Source organism: Cuculus canorus, unplaced genomic scaffold (assembly GCF_017976375.1).
Source record: "Cuculus canorus isolate bCucCan1 unplaced genomic scaffold, bCucCan1.pri scaffold_82_arrow_ctg1, whole genome shotgun sequence".
NCBI classification, from domain to species: Eukaryota; Metazoa; Chordata; class Aves; order Cuculiformes; family Cuculidae; genus Cuculus; species Cuculus canorus.
The window spans coordinates 127,613-141,487 of record NW_026527853.1 but is presented as its reverse complement, the minus strand read 5'-3'; positions in this window follow the sequence as shown (position 1 = coordinate 141,487).

The window sequence follows — 13,875 nt, the reverse complement described above, 5'->3', positions numbered from 1 at the left end:
CAGCCCGTGGTGTCCTGTAGAGATGAAAACGATGTACGGTCATTTGTGTCCTCGATATAACCAGGTCTGTGCTGTCACCTGCTGGAGCTGGTGGCCTGTGCCAGCTGTGTGCGCCGAGGCAGCGCATGCTGTACTGCATGTCCCCCTGCACAGACACAGCTGCCTGTTGAGGGGTGTGTTGGGGTGTTTCCCTGAAAGCGGCAAGATGGGGAACTGCATCTTCCGGAGGGAGGAAGGATTGGAACAAGGAAAAGAGCTGGACATATACCTGTGTCTGGGCATGTAAGGGGAGCAGATGGAGCTACCTCACTCAGTGGAAAAGTTTAATAGTGTGTCACTTATTTTTTTTCTCTTTTTCTGACATGCTCTGCCCATGCATTTATATTGTTACTGTATTTCGTTATATTTTAAGATAAAGATCTCTCTTTATCTTTATCTTTATCTTTATCTTTATCTTTATCTTTATCTTTATCTTTATCTTTATCTTTATCTTTATCTTTATCTTTATCTTTATCTTTATCTTATCTTTATCTTTTGGGTCCTGCTTTGCATTTTAAATATTTATAGATTCCCACTGAGTGTCTTGAGCTATGCACATAGAAATCATCTTTGCTATAAAAAGGACCAATTGATTCCCTCCCAAGAGGCTTTTGCATGGTACAAAGCAAAAAAGAGAAAAAAAGTTTTCCCTTATAGTGCACATCTCATCTGTGTTACTGTGCAACTTAAATTTCTCCTACTGCTTGGCATTTGCTTACCCTGAGTGTGTTTCAGAGAATGGTTTGTCATCGTGGTGACATTTTTGTCTTTAATAAACATGGGTGTGTTAAATGCAAATATCTGTATTAATGTGACATTATTGCTGAAATTTACACACATCAAGTCAGGAAATTCAGAACGATGATTCCTACAACTATCGTAACTTGTCCCCTTTCTTACGTGAGGTGTACTGTCTCCTGTTACCCTATGGAAGCAGTTGTGTCTACACTGAATGTTTTTTCTCTGATTGGACCACTGAGTTTCTCACATACAGCTTTGGATTTTTGCTAAGGTTGTAATTGTGCTAAAATTTCCTAAGCAGTAGGTTAATGTCAGTGAGAGAAATGTGGTGAGAAACCAATACCCTGCAGTCTGAAATCTCTCTCTTTCCTCACAGATGATTTTAACCTGGGTGGGGAAAGTGTCAGGTACTGAAATTGCGCAGAAATCCTGGCTAAGGGAGGGCCGATAATCAGACCTTCAGGGCAGATCAAGCAGAATGAAGCAATTTTAGGTGTTTTTTTTCACGCCCAGGGCATGTTTTGACTTGATATAGTTCACCTTTACATAATTATAAAGTATCTCTGCTATAGCTGTTCTGGAGCTTCACAGTGTTAGGTTGTTGCAGCACATTCCAGTAATGGCTTTTCAGGTGGCACAAGGACTATTTTTTTTAGGTGAGATCAATTAACACAACATGCAAATGCTCTAGAGTGAACTTAGTAGAATCTAAATGAACAGTTATGACACTTCATCTAAATACTGAGGCTATGGGAATTTTCCTGGAGGTAATTTTGAGTGGTTATTAGTTGATTGAAGTAGTTTTCTGTGTCCTGAATCGGCCTTATAAGTGTCGGAGTCAGAGTTTATCATGCGGATGGATATCGGTGTACATTGAGTGTTTTTCACATAAGTTGGAATGAACAGTTTTGTAATCCCCTTTTTACAAGCTGTAACAAAATCCCTTAGAGTAGCTCTGCAAACACGTCCATCTAATGTAGTTGCATTAAGCAGCTAAAAGTTAAATACCCTTTTCAGCTTCTTTTATAAGATAGACCGTCATGTGTTTCAAATCTGTTGTGTGTGATACAAACTCATTTAAATATAAATAAGCATTCGCTGATAATGAAATTTTAAATCTGTCAAAAGTGTAACGTGACTGAGTTGGATATTCATCCTATTTACTATAAAGGGAAGAACTGGTTGTCACAAATACTAAGTTATTTTGAATTTAGCTGTACTGAAATCAGAAGTATGTTTCGCGTTTAAACCTATAATCCCAGCACTAATGAGCTCCTGTGCCCTGCTTCCCGTATGTAGTGCTTGGATTTGTAGCAGAAGACAGGGCTGGCTGTTACTTTCTGCCAGCGTTGCCTTTTCTTGAAGGAGCTCTTCCACTAGATCATCGGGATGGTTTGCTCTGAAAGGTAAGGCTTCAACCCTTCACTAAATTTGACTGCCATTTCTGAAAAGATAGATACCTATTTTGTTCCAAATGAAATGGATTTACTATTTTAAAACAAAACTAGAAAGATATTAGTTTCATATGAGTACAGGAAGGTGCTTTCAGTTCAGAAAGAAATAAAAAATAATTTTTTGTCCTCACTGTACTTTTGTAAAGTTTGTGACATTTTGATGAAGTAATTAATTTAAGTAAAAGAAGAATCTCATTTGCAAATTATGTACGAAAATGGTTTTTAAATTTCAGGACTGTGCATAGAGTAGGAATTCTAATTCCCAGGTGTTTCTCTTAAGATTTCTTTTATGAACAGTTGCCATTAATTTAGAGTCTGCAAAAGGAACTGTGTAGCAATCACATTTCCATCTCATTAATTTACCTACATGCTTAACTGCCAGTTCTTATTTAGTTAGATTAATTGAGACTTTCATACACTTTGGTGTAGTTCAGCTAACACGTAATTTGGATCATTCACAAGTTTTAATCTTGGAAATCTGGTAATTGGAAGGGCACGTCAGGAGATAGTTCTATTAGTGTATAACCACAAGGATCTACCACTTGCAAAGAAAATGAAGAGGCTTCTGGATCTCTGGCACGTCACTAGGACAAGACCTAGTATAGGAGGGGGTCTTGTCTCTGAATCCCTACATGAGGCAGGAGAGCCAGCAGGGCTTCCCGAGGCCGGCCTTCTGGCGTGTTGACTTGGACTCGTGTGCATATCCCATGCCATGGTGTAGAGAGGGAGATTTCTGGAAAACCATCGCTGGCTACTCCCTCCTCCTGGTATTTCCCATTTTCTGGCTCTTTTCAAATGAAGAAGTGTGATCACCAATCCTATTCATAGTGGCCTTCTTCAGGGTAGCCTCAATATTTTTTAAATATTTTTTTTAATAGATCAGAACTAACACATTTCCATGCCCTCATTTTTCCAACTTATTAGTTTTGACTTTCTTCAAATTCCTGTTTGGCATTATTTCTCCAGGCCTCTGTATGTTTCAGGTAACTGTATTGAAACTCCTTAGATATGCACTTAAGATTCTGCATCTCATGTAAGCATGAAAAATTATACCATTTAGTTCTTCCACTGTTCTTGTTGAGTAATACAGAATTCTTTATTTTTATGTCATGTTAGAGGTTGCATAATTCTGTCTTTTTATTTTTCCTGTCTCTCTTCACGGGATGTTTTGTCATTTGTACCGTCTGTCGCTCTTAGGATTTTCTTACCCTGAAGTTTCTGTGGGAGTGAGTAGCAGGAAGGCGATTCAGGTTTTTGTGTTGGTGTTGACCATATATTTGTTGCACATTCAATGAATTTTAATTTCCCATTTTCATATTTTCAGTTTTATATGTTTACACGTGAATGATCTTCGCTGGTTTTGATAGAGGGAGAGGAAAATCTGTAACTCTAGTCCTGAACGTTTCAGAAGTAGCACTCCTGGTTTTAGATTTAGAGCTCTGTGTGTGTCCAAGCTCTTACCAATAAGCAGTTGATCGGAAGTTGGTGGGGAGAGGAGGACTCCTAAGAGGCTATAAACCCTTTTATCAGGCATTTATAATTTTTGATAGATTTCAGTACATTGGTTAGTAAAAAATGACAAACCAGATTCATGGCATTCGTTCTGTATTTCTGTGGTGAATTGTCCTCCAGCTTGTATTGTAGATCTGAATCTTCTACTGCCTAAAACTTTTAATAGCTGTATCTTGTTCAGTGAATAGTGGGGAAAACTGAGACTTCTGAATGCATTGATTTATAGATATCCAAACTGAATTTCCAAAGCTGAATTTATTTTAAAGGAGAGTTAAACATTCCGTTCTTTCTGGAATTAAGATATTGCAGTAATAGCTACCTTAGAAGATCTTTTTTTCTATGTAATGGGCAATTACATAAATTAGACAAGGGAAGGAAATGTGGGGAACAGAGATGTATTTACTGGTTAAAATGCATAGCGGTTAAAATGCATAGTGGTTAAAACTTAAATTTTCATGTATTCACAAACTCACATCTGTGTTTTCCTCTCCTTTCTTTTCTATCCCCTGCACATTCCCTGCATTATGAGTTCGAATACAGTGCTGTTGTGTGGGTTTGTTTGGGTTTTTTTTTCTTTTTCAATGAATCATGTTTATATATGAAGAAAGCAAGTATTCCTTTGCATTCTTGATTGGCAAATGGTGATGGAGACATACAGAGAGAGAGACATATTTTAGAGGAGACTGATCCAAGGAGGTGACGTTGAAGCAGCTGTGCTTTACAGCTGTGCCGGTTCTGCTTCGTGCCAGCTTTGGGGTTACTCACTGCTGAAGGATGTCATTCTGAATCTTTGAGATCGTGATTATTTGAAACAGGATTAGGAAGAGGAAGAGAAGGGTCAAACTGAGAACAACATCAATTTCTGTAGCTCAGTTCTTAAAATAAGATAAATGAAGCATGAAATCTTATTGTGTGCAGGAGTAATATTTATTTCTGTTCTGGCAGCATTGCTTTCCCCTCAGAGCAGTAATTTGCAGTGGCTGTTGCATGCCCACACTTGCCAGTTTCGTGTGGAGAAGGGAACTGGATACAGCCTTCTTCTCAGGCATAAAGGGGGCGATCTCAACATTGCCTTGAAAATTCAACAAGTTGAATAAGTGATTGTATTGGTTAGGCACGCAAGAGCGAAGCTGCTTTAATAAACCGGCTCTTTTTTCTCTTCTTCATCCTGACTCCCTGGTATGTTTTAGGATAAAGAGAGTAAATGCCATTCAGTTGATGTGGAACTGTCACAGTTGTGAGGTAATACCGCTGGCTCTTAAGTATGTTTTCTAAGCGAGGAAGTATTGTACATGGAGATGAGCTTTACCTACCTGTATCACTCAAGTGGTGTGTGAGTGAAGAAGAATGTAGTTCATTTAGCAATGATTTAACAATCAATCAATCAATAAATAAATGGAGAAGGAAATTACTTTGATTTTGTATTGGTTCATTCTCTTTAGTGTTACCAGCCTAATTTCAGTTTTTCTTTTCTCTGAGTGTGCAGTTTTTTGCTGTAAAACAATCTATTGGGAAGTTACTCAATGCAGTTGTACCTCTAGGAAACTGAGGTGCTGAAGACTTTATTTTAAAATAGAACTTTTAAAAATCTTTCAGCAAGATGTTAAAAGATTTGATGTGATTCATTTTTATGTACTAGACTCACATTTAGATGTTTCCGTTCTGAAGCTGTAGAAGCTTATCACAAAAAATCTGTCTTGGTGTTGTCCACACAAGACAATCTTCCCATCTGCCCTCCTGATTTGCCAGTACGTATGAAGTCTGAAAATGTTTCCATACAGAATACTTGCTGCTGTTGATATTTTGTAAGATGGTAAATTTGAGTTGTTGGCCAGAGAAAGAGTGAATGCCTAACAGGTTATTCTTGCAAGTTGTTGTGACAATCTTACTGTACTCTCCTCGCCCCAAGCCCTGAGGAAACCTGGAGAAAGAATTACAAAGATTAATCCTTCATTTGTTTTTCTATGGACATAATATTAGATCAGTGTACCATGAGCATAGTATTGGACTACTCTCTTGCAAACATTCGGTGACATTTGTCTACCAAACTGAGGGATTTGCTTATTCTTTTTTTTTTTCTTTTTAAAAAGAAGATCCCCAGAAACCCTCAGTCCAACCGAACTCCGAATACCTTGTTTTTCCTTATCTCTCTATGTACACTACTTAGACTCGCAGATCTCAGGGAATTCATAAATAATTCATCCTTTGTTCTTTACTCGTTGTTTCAGCTGAACTTGTGTAAAACAGGATGATACGACAGATACTAATTAATTTGGTTTTTATCATAAACCTGCAAAGACAGAGTAACTGCTTCTTCCTAGCTCCTCCTCTAATCTAGTAATGGACAGTCCCAGTCATATTGGATTCAGTACTCTGGTGAGGAGAAGATGATTTATTCATGTGCTGCAATATGTTCCTCTGTCAGATTTTCTCTGCGCTCCCTCTTCTGCTGTGCAACATGTGCCAGTCCAGGTCAACTTCAGTTCATAGAATTTACAGCGTAGGTGCTGCACGGCTGATGAGTTAAAGCATCTATTATATGAAGTCCAGCATGGATGTGTGTTGTAAGCCAGACTTTTGCTAATTAATTCCTGTGAAAGTGCACTGCATTGATTTTTTCATAGTTTTCCTCCTCAGATTCAGAATGTGAAATAATATTTTGAAATCTCAGGCTTTCTATGGGCTGGAAATTCCATTGCAAGTCCGGCCTCAGGTAAGCCAAAACCCAAACCGACTTCAGTTTCCAATTCTTTATCTGTCATGTAAACTATGCATAGAACTTTGAAATTTCTGGGCAAGGATACAGATAGTTCCGATACGTGGATATGGCCCCAAAAATCTACAAGGATGCAAAAAATAATAAAAAATGTTATATTTCAAAACAATAAACCAGTAATTCAGCTGTCTATTTAAATTCAACCTTAATCACCAGTTCTCACTTTCACGTGCTTTTGTAGGGTACAGACATGGTCCAGGGTTATGGCACAGGGCACTGTAAAGCACAGTGGAGAAAAAGGAACTCTCCGTGGCTGATGTGCAGCAGCCCACAATACCCGTCACTCTCGTGTTTTGCATTGACTTTTTTGTTGTTGTTCTCTCTTTTCTGTGTTTTCATCTCATCCTGCTGCTGGAGTTGTCGTGCTGAGATTTTATGCTTTTCAATACCTTCATCGCTGCTAACGGTCTGTGTATAATTTCTGTACCCAGCTGTGGTGAAAGCACGTGCTGTTAAGATATAGAGGAAAAGTGAGGCTTCCTTGCTGGGGCAAACCCTTGAAAAAATAGAAACATTATAGAAAAAGAAATACCATTTTGCAGTCATTAACAACATTTTAGGTAGGTAGGTTTTCTTTATTTGACCTTCACTGTCAAATTTATCCTCCTTTAGGAGTCTGTTTCAGCATCACAATCCTAAGAAAGGAGGCGTAAGTGACCCTGAGCGGGAAGAGAAATAGAAAATGCTCTTAAACTGTGATGTGAGGAATTCCTACAAATATATTCTCTGTCCCCAGAGAAAGGCAAGATACTCTTTCTCAGCAGATGCCAAAACCTGTGTTTCTTACTTGACTATGGTTTAGCCTTTCATCTCAGAATGGTACACTTTCAGAGAGCACCATTCTTTTCGCGTGCTATTACACGTTCAGTTTGTGATCTGTTGTAAATTCTTTATTTTGAAACATCAGCCTAAGCAGTTTTCCCCCTTCTTGTATTTGTGTGGGTGATGATTTCCATTCCTCTCTTGTGGGATCTTCTTAACAGGGCTTTTCTTCTTGTTAATTGAATTTTGAATTTAATGTTTACCTCTGATGTGCCTTCCATCCTTTTTTGCTTGATGTAATCTACCAGTTTAATCAGTTCATACTGCATTCTGTTCTCCAGTTGTTAATGGAACTAATGAATATTATTGGACAGAGAACACATCACAGCAAAGCTTGCTAACTCTTCTTTCTTATTTGGAGAAATCATTGACAGTTACAATTTCGTCACTGTTTTCTCATAACTTTAGCATTAATCTCATAGATGTTTCATGTACAGTACTTTTTTTTCCCAGAATTTACCTGGGAAAAATAAAGGAAAATAGTGTCAAATGACTTCGAGTCAAGAGTTAGTGTCTGCATTTCAGAGCTCAGCCTTTGCCAATTTTTTCATAGTTTTTCAGTGAGCGAACGAGCATTTTGTTGTGCTCTTACTAACGGAGTTCTCAAATCAAGGCACAGATTCTGGATTGTTGTAATGTTATGAACATTACTAATGATATTTTCACTGTATAAATATTCTATCCACACAGACTGAGGCTGATTAAAGCTTATTTGTGCCTCCTCCTGGCAGAGCACATCACGACGGGGAATTCCCCACGGGTCTGGCTATTTTCTTTCAAACCTGCCTCACTTGTTGGTGTGTGGTTATGCTGAAGATTCTCCAGGGCAAAGTGTTGGCTCAGCTCAGCTCGGCAATCCTTTCTGAGACTTGAGGGTTTGAAGCAAGTGATGTAAGCATTGTAAACAGTCTGGTACCAGTATGTAAACTGATCTGAGCACATCCGCACTGCATACCTGTAAGTGTTCGTTGTGCCTGGACCGGCTTTCTGAGCTGGAAATGATTCCTTGCCTCAGACTAGGACCTGTTCCACAAAGCCCTGTCCAGTCATAGGCTCCGTAGTCTGCTGACTATGTGCTATGGGACCAAACTGCTGTTTCCAAAGTCCTCGTTAGAATGTCCCACTGTAGAAACTCAGGCTGCAAAGAATGCTAGGTTATTCCTTTCTTTCCAGTTTTTAATTTTTAGATGGGAATTAGGTCAATTATTAAAACAATGAGCAGTGTTTCTTTAACTGGAGATATTTGTTCAGTATCTGGCACCGTAACTCTTCCCTTCTTTTCTGGCTGTTTCTCTTTTTCTTCGTTTCTTTTCTGTTCTTCTCTTTTTATGAGATTCTGCAAAAGACGGTATACTTTTATGCTTAGTATTTAAATTTTTCCTTGCCAAGCAAGTTCACAGGAAGCAGTACAGTTTCCTGTAAGATAAAGGTGAGATATTGAGTCAAAACCCTATGATTGCTGCATTTTGTTAGGTAAATTGCAGAAATCGCATGAATACAGGAACATACCATTGGGTACGGCTCTGGAGAAGCGTGGACCACAGCAGCAAGCATTTGAGTGTTCTCTACTCCAAATATTACCTGACTTTATGAATACTCTGCTGAAATAGGTGTGCCATACTGCTTCCTATACTTACAGGTTGAATGTTGTCCACGTTGTCGAAGGAACACCTTAAACACCTTGCTTTGTTCTGAAAAGTCCATGTATGAATGCAGTAGGTATGCAGATTACTGAAAACTCCCTTTTAATGGTCAAAAAGAAACAGAAGGTATTAAAATCTGGCTTGTTAGAAGTTTTGTCCAAAATCATGTATCAATATGTAGTTCCTTCAAATAAAACAACAGACATTGAAATCACCATGTTTCCTAAATATCCACTTTCTTCTGTTAAATATTATTTTTGTGATCTGTAACAAACGCCACTAATAACAAAGCCTTTTTTTCTGACATGCCTTTAATTTCCTTGTTGACAAGCGGCATGCACGAGATCGTGTATGTGAACAATAACGATATTGTTTCAAGTTGTGGACATCACTTTTCTTCTCATATCTTAAACCATTTATTCTGCAGACATTAAAAAAAGATCGAGATACTGCACGATTTAATTATGATATATTTTTACGTGTGGAAGGCTACTGCCAGGCACTTGCCTGTATTTTAAAACAAGCAATTGCATTTTTCCTGCTTAACTTCCGCTTGTAGTTTTTTGAAAGACTGTCCACTTTCTTACTGTATGTGTTAGTTCTTGGCTTTCCTTTCTACGTATTAATGGATGTGAAAATTCCTCAGTACATGCTGTCATTGGAACTAGGACAGGATTGCATGCTGCCTGTTGAAAACCTTCTCCACAAATGTAAACGAAGGAAACTAGGAAATTGTGGTAAATCAAAATCACTCTACAATTAAGAACAGGGCTGAAGAAGCAGCTTCTTTTTCTGATGTAGAGCTAACTGCCCGTGAGAGACATGAAGTTATTTACATGCTAATGTTTTTTTTCTTTTTATCCTGACCAAGTTGTAGCGAGCATAAAAATTGCCAGAGGTTGACATTCAGAAGAGTTTTTAAATTACTGACTGGAAAATCAAAGAGAAATTGCTTTAAAGTACAGTGGATATTTAATTAAACGTTACATGCAATCAGTTTCCCCAAAAAGGTATGGAGTGTAACACACTTCAGAAAGCTGCCTCTGGCCTGGACAGGCGCACACTCTCCTGGGTGGAAAACTGGTTGGGTGGTTGGGCCCAAGCAGTGGTGGTAAATGGAGTTCACTCCAGCTGGAGGCCGGTCACAGGTGGTGTCCCCCAGGGCTCAGTGCTGGGTCCAGTCCTCTTCAATATCATTATCAATGACCTGGATGAAGGCATTGAGTGCACCCTTAGCAAGTTTGCAGATGACACTAAGCTGGGTGGAAGCGTGGAGCTGCTGGAGGGTAGGGAGGCTCTGCAAAGGGATCTGAACAGGCTGGACCGCTGGGCTGAAATTTATATGCTATATAAAGGTCTCATCAAGATGCTTAGTTGGTATAACATTTTGCACTCCTTGAATAGTAAATTGTGTTTGCAGTGCACAGACCACTTCTTCATCTGTGCCATTCCTGCTCACCTTTAATCACAGAAGCCTATGTTTACATTGGTTTCGCTTGAAGTTCTGCACATGGGATTATCTTCTCATTTCTATAGTTGTTACAATCTGGTATGAGCTGCATCTATGTTAAATGTCCTTGAATTATAACTGTGGGAGCTTAAGGTAAGAGACTAATATAATGTGTTTATTATTTGTCTTTGAACTATTCTGAACCAGACAAGTTATGAAATGATTAGACTTGGGCTTGAAAGCATTCACAGGAAGTGGAGAGGGCAAAGCTGGAGGTTTCTAAATATCCAAGTAATAAGCTCAAGAGCAAGGTCTATGCATTTAAGCTCAGCTGACTAAAATATAGGGAGTATATTTTTTCTTCTTAATTGCAACATATCAAAATATATAAATATGGGAAACAGAGACCTCGCCCCACCTTTTTTTTTTCCAACTTTAAAAGTGCTTGCATATTTAGGTGCTGAAACAGCAAAGAATTTGTAGTGATTAGTCGAGTGCAATATTTGAATGTAGGAGTGTATGTAATGGAATGCCACAATAGATTGTTGTCTACGTAGAGTTTAACTGTCCTATTTATTGAATATTTTATATTAAAAAAATAAAAATGATTTTAAAATATTTCTGCTATAATACCTACCTTTATTTCTGTGGTGGATTGACCTTGGCTGGTTGCCAGACTTTGACCCAGCCACTCTGTCATTCCACACCAGGACAGAGAGAGGGAAATAAGATGGAAAATCTCATGGGTTGACATAAGGAAAGGGAGAACACTCACTGGTCACTGTCACAGGCAAAACAGGTTGAAATTCAGCAAAATTTATTGCCAATTGAAATGAAGTTAGGATGGTAAGAAACAAAGACGAAACAGAAACCACTTTGTCCCTCCGCCTCCCACTTCTTCCCAGGCTTTAACTTCACTCCTGACTCTTCTCCACTATTGTCCCATCCCTGAACAGTGCAGGGGGATGGGGACTGGGAGTCGTGGTAAGTCTCTATCACTTCATCTATGCTGCACCCTCCTCCTCACGCTGTTCCTCCGCTCCAGCATGTGGTCCTTCCCATGGGATACAGTCCTTCATGAACTGCTGTAGTGGGGTCCACTAAAAAAGTGCTCCAGCATGTGTCCTCCATGGGTGTCACAGGTCTGGCCAGAAAGCCTGCTCTTGCGTAGGCTTCTTTCCACAGACTACAGCTCCTGCTGGGAGCCTGCTCCTGCGTGGGCTCTTCATGAGCTGCAGCTTCCCTCTGGGCATGTCCACTTGCTGTGCCATGGGGTCCTCCATGGGCTGCAGAGTGGATATCTGCTGCACTGTGGTCCTCTTGGGACTGCAGGGAGACAAACTGTGTCACCACATTCTCCACCATGAGTTACAGGGGAATCTTTGCTCTGGTGCCTGGAGTACCTTCTCCCCTTCTTTTCTCTCACATTTCTTCAGCTGCTGCATGGTGTTTTTACCCTTTCACAAATATGTTATCACGGAGGTGCCACCCCTGTGGCTGGTAGATTCAGCTTTGCGTGCAGGTGGGTCACTTTTTGAGCCTCCTGAAACTGGCTATTCCAAACAATGGACAGCCCTCGGCTTTATTTCAGAGAGGCCATCCTGCTGCCCCCACTGCCAGTGCCTGGGTACCTGGATACAACAGTTTCCCACCAAAGTCTAGCTTCATCTAGACTTTGCTGGAAAGGACCCACCGGATCATCGAGTCCAACCATTCCTAACACTCCCTAAACCATGCCCCCAAGCACTTCATCCACCCATATCCTTAAACACCTCCAGGGAAGGTGACTCGACCACCTCCTTCTTGTGGTGATTGGACCAGAACTGAACACAGTATTCCAGGTGCAGTCTCACCAGTGCCGAGTACAGAGGGAGAATAACCTCCCTGGACCTGCTGGTCACACCGTTTCTGATACAAGCCAAGATGCCATTGGCCTTCTTGGCCACCTGGGCACACTGCTGGCTCATGTTCAGTCGGCTGTCGACCATTACCCCCAGGTCCTTCTCTTCCGTGCAGCTCTCCAGCCACTCTTCCCCCAGTCTGTAGCACTGCATCAGCAGTAGCATCTGCAAACTTCTAGAAGACGACATCCCCAGCCCTTCCCCCATCCAGTAGTCGAGTCACTTTGTCATAGAAGGCGATCACGTTAGTTTGGCAAGATCTGCCTTTCGTAAACCCATGTTGACTGGGCCTGATCACCTGGTTCTCTTGCATGTGCTTCATGATAGCACTCAAGATTACCCGTTCCATGACTTTCCCCGGCACTGAGGTCAGACTGAGGCCTGTAGTTCCCCGGATCCTCCCTGCAACCCTTCTTGTAGATGGGCACAACATTAGCCAGCCTCCAGTCTAGTGCAACTTCCCCAGTCAGCCAGGACCGCTGGAAGATGGTGGAAAGGGCTTTGGAAAGGACATCCGCCAGCTCCTTCAATACTCTTGGGTGGATCCCATCCAGCCCCATAGACTTGTGGGTGTCTAGCTGGGCAAGCAAGTCTCTAACCGCCTCCTCTTGGATCATGGGAGCCTCATTCTGCTCCTCTAACTCTTGGGTTTGTACACAGAGGGAACAACTTTCCTTGCTATTAAAGACTGAGGCAAAGAAGGCATTAAGTACCTCAGCCTTGTCCTTATCCCCTGTCACTGTTGTTCCTTCTGCATCCAGTAGGGACTGAATATTCTCCCTAGTCCTCCTTTTCTTGTTAAAGTATTTGTAGAAAAATTTTTTATTATCTTTCACAGACTTAGCCAATTTGATTTCTAGTTGGGCCTTAGCCATCCTGATTTTTCCATGCACAATCTCACTTCCTCCCTGTAGTCCACCCAAGAGGCCTGCCCCTTCCTCCAAAGCTCATAGACCTTCTTCTTCTTTTTGATGCATCTCAAGATCTCCCTGCTCAACCAAGCTGGCCTTTCTCCCCCCCGCCGGCTCCTTTTCCGGAACACAGGGGTGTCTTGCTCTTGAGCTGCTAGGATTTCATTTCTTAAGAGCGCCCAGCCCTCGTGGGCTCCCTTGCCCTGAAGGACTGTCTCCCGTGGGACTTTGCCAACCAACCTTCTGAACAGACCAAAGTCTGCTCTCTGGAATTTAACGTGACTGTTTTGCTAATCCCCTTCTTTATCCCACCTAGAACTGAAACCCTATCATCTCATGATCGCTTAGTCCCAGGTGTCCTCCAACTGTTGCATCCCCCACAAGACCTTCTCTATTCACAAACAGCAGGTCAAGGAGGGCACCCTCCCTTGTTGGTTCACTAACCAGTCGTGTGAGGAAGTTGTCTTCCACGCACTCCAGGAACCTCATAGACTGCTTCCTTTCTGCTGTATTGTACTCCCAGCAGATATCCGGAAGATTGAAGTCTCCCACGAGGACAAGAGGTAGAGAGCTAGAGACTATCCCCAGCTGTTTATAGAAGACCTCATCAGCTGCTTTTTCTTGGC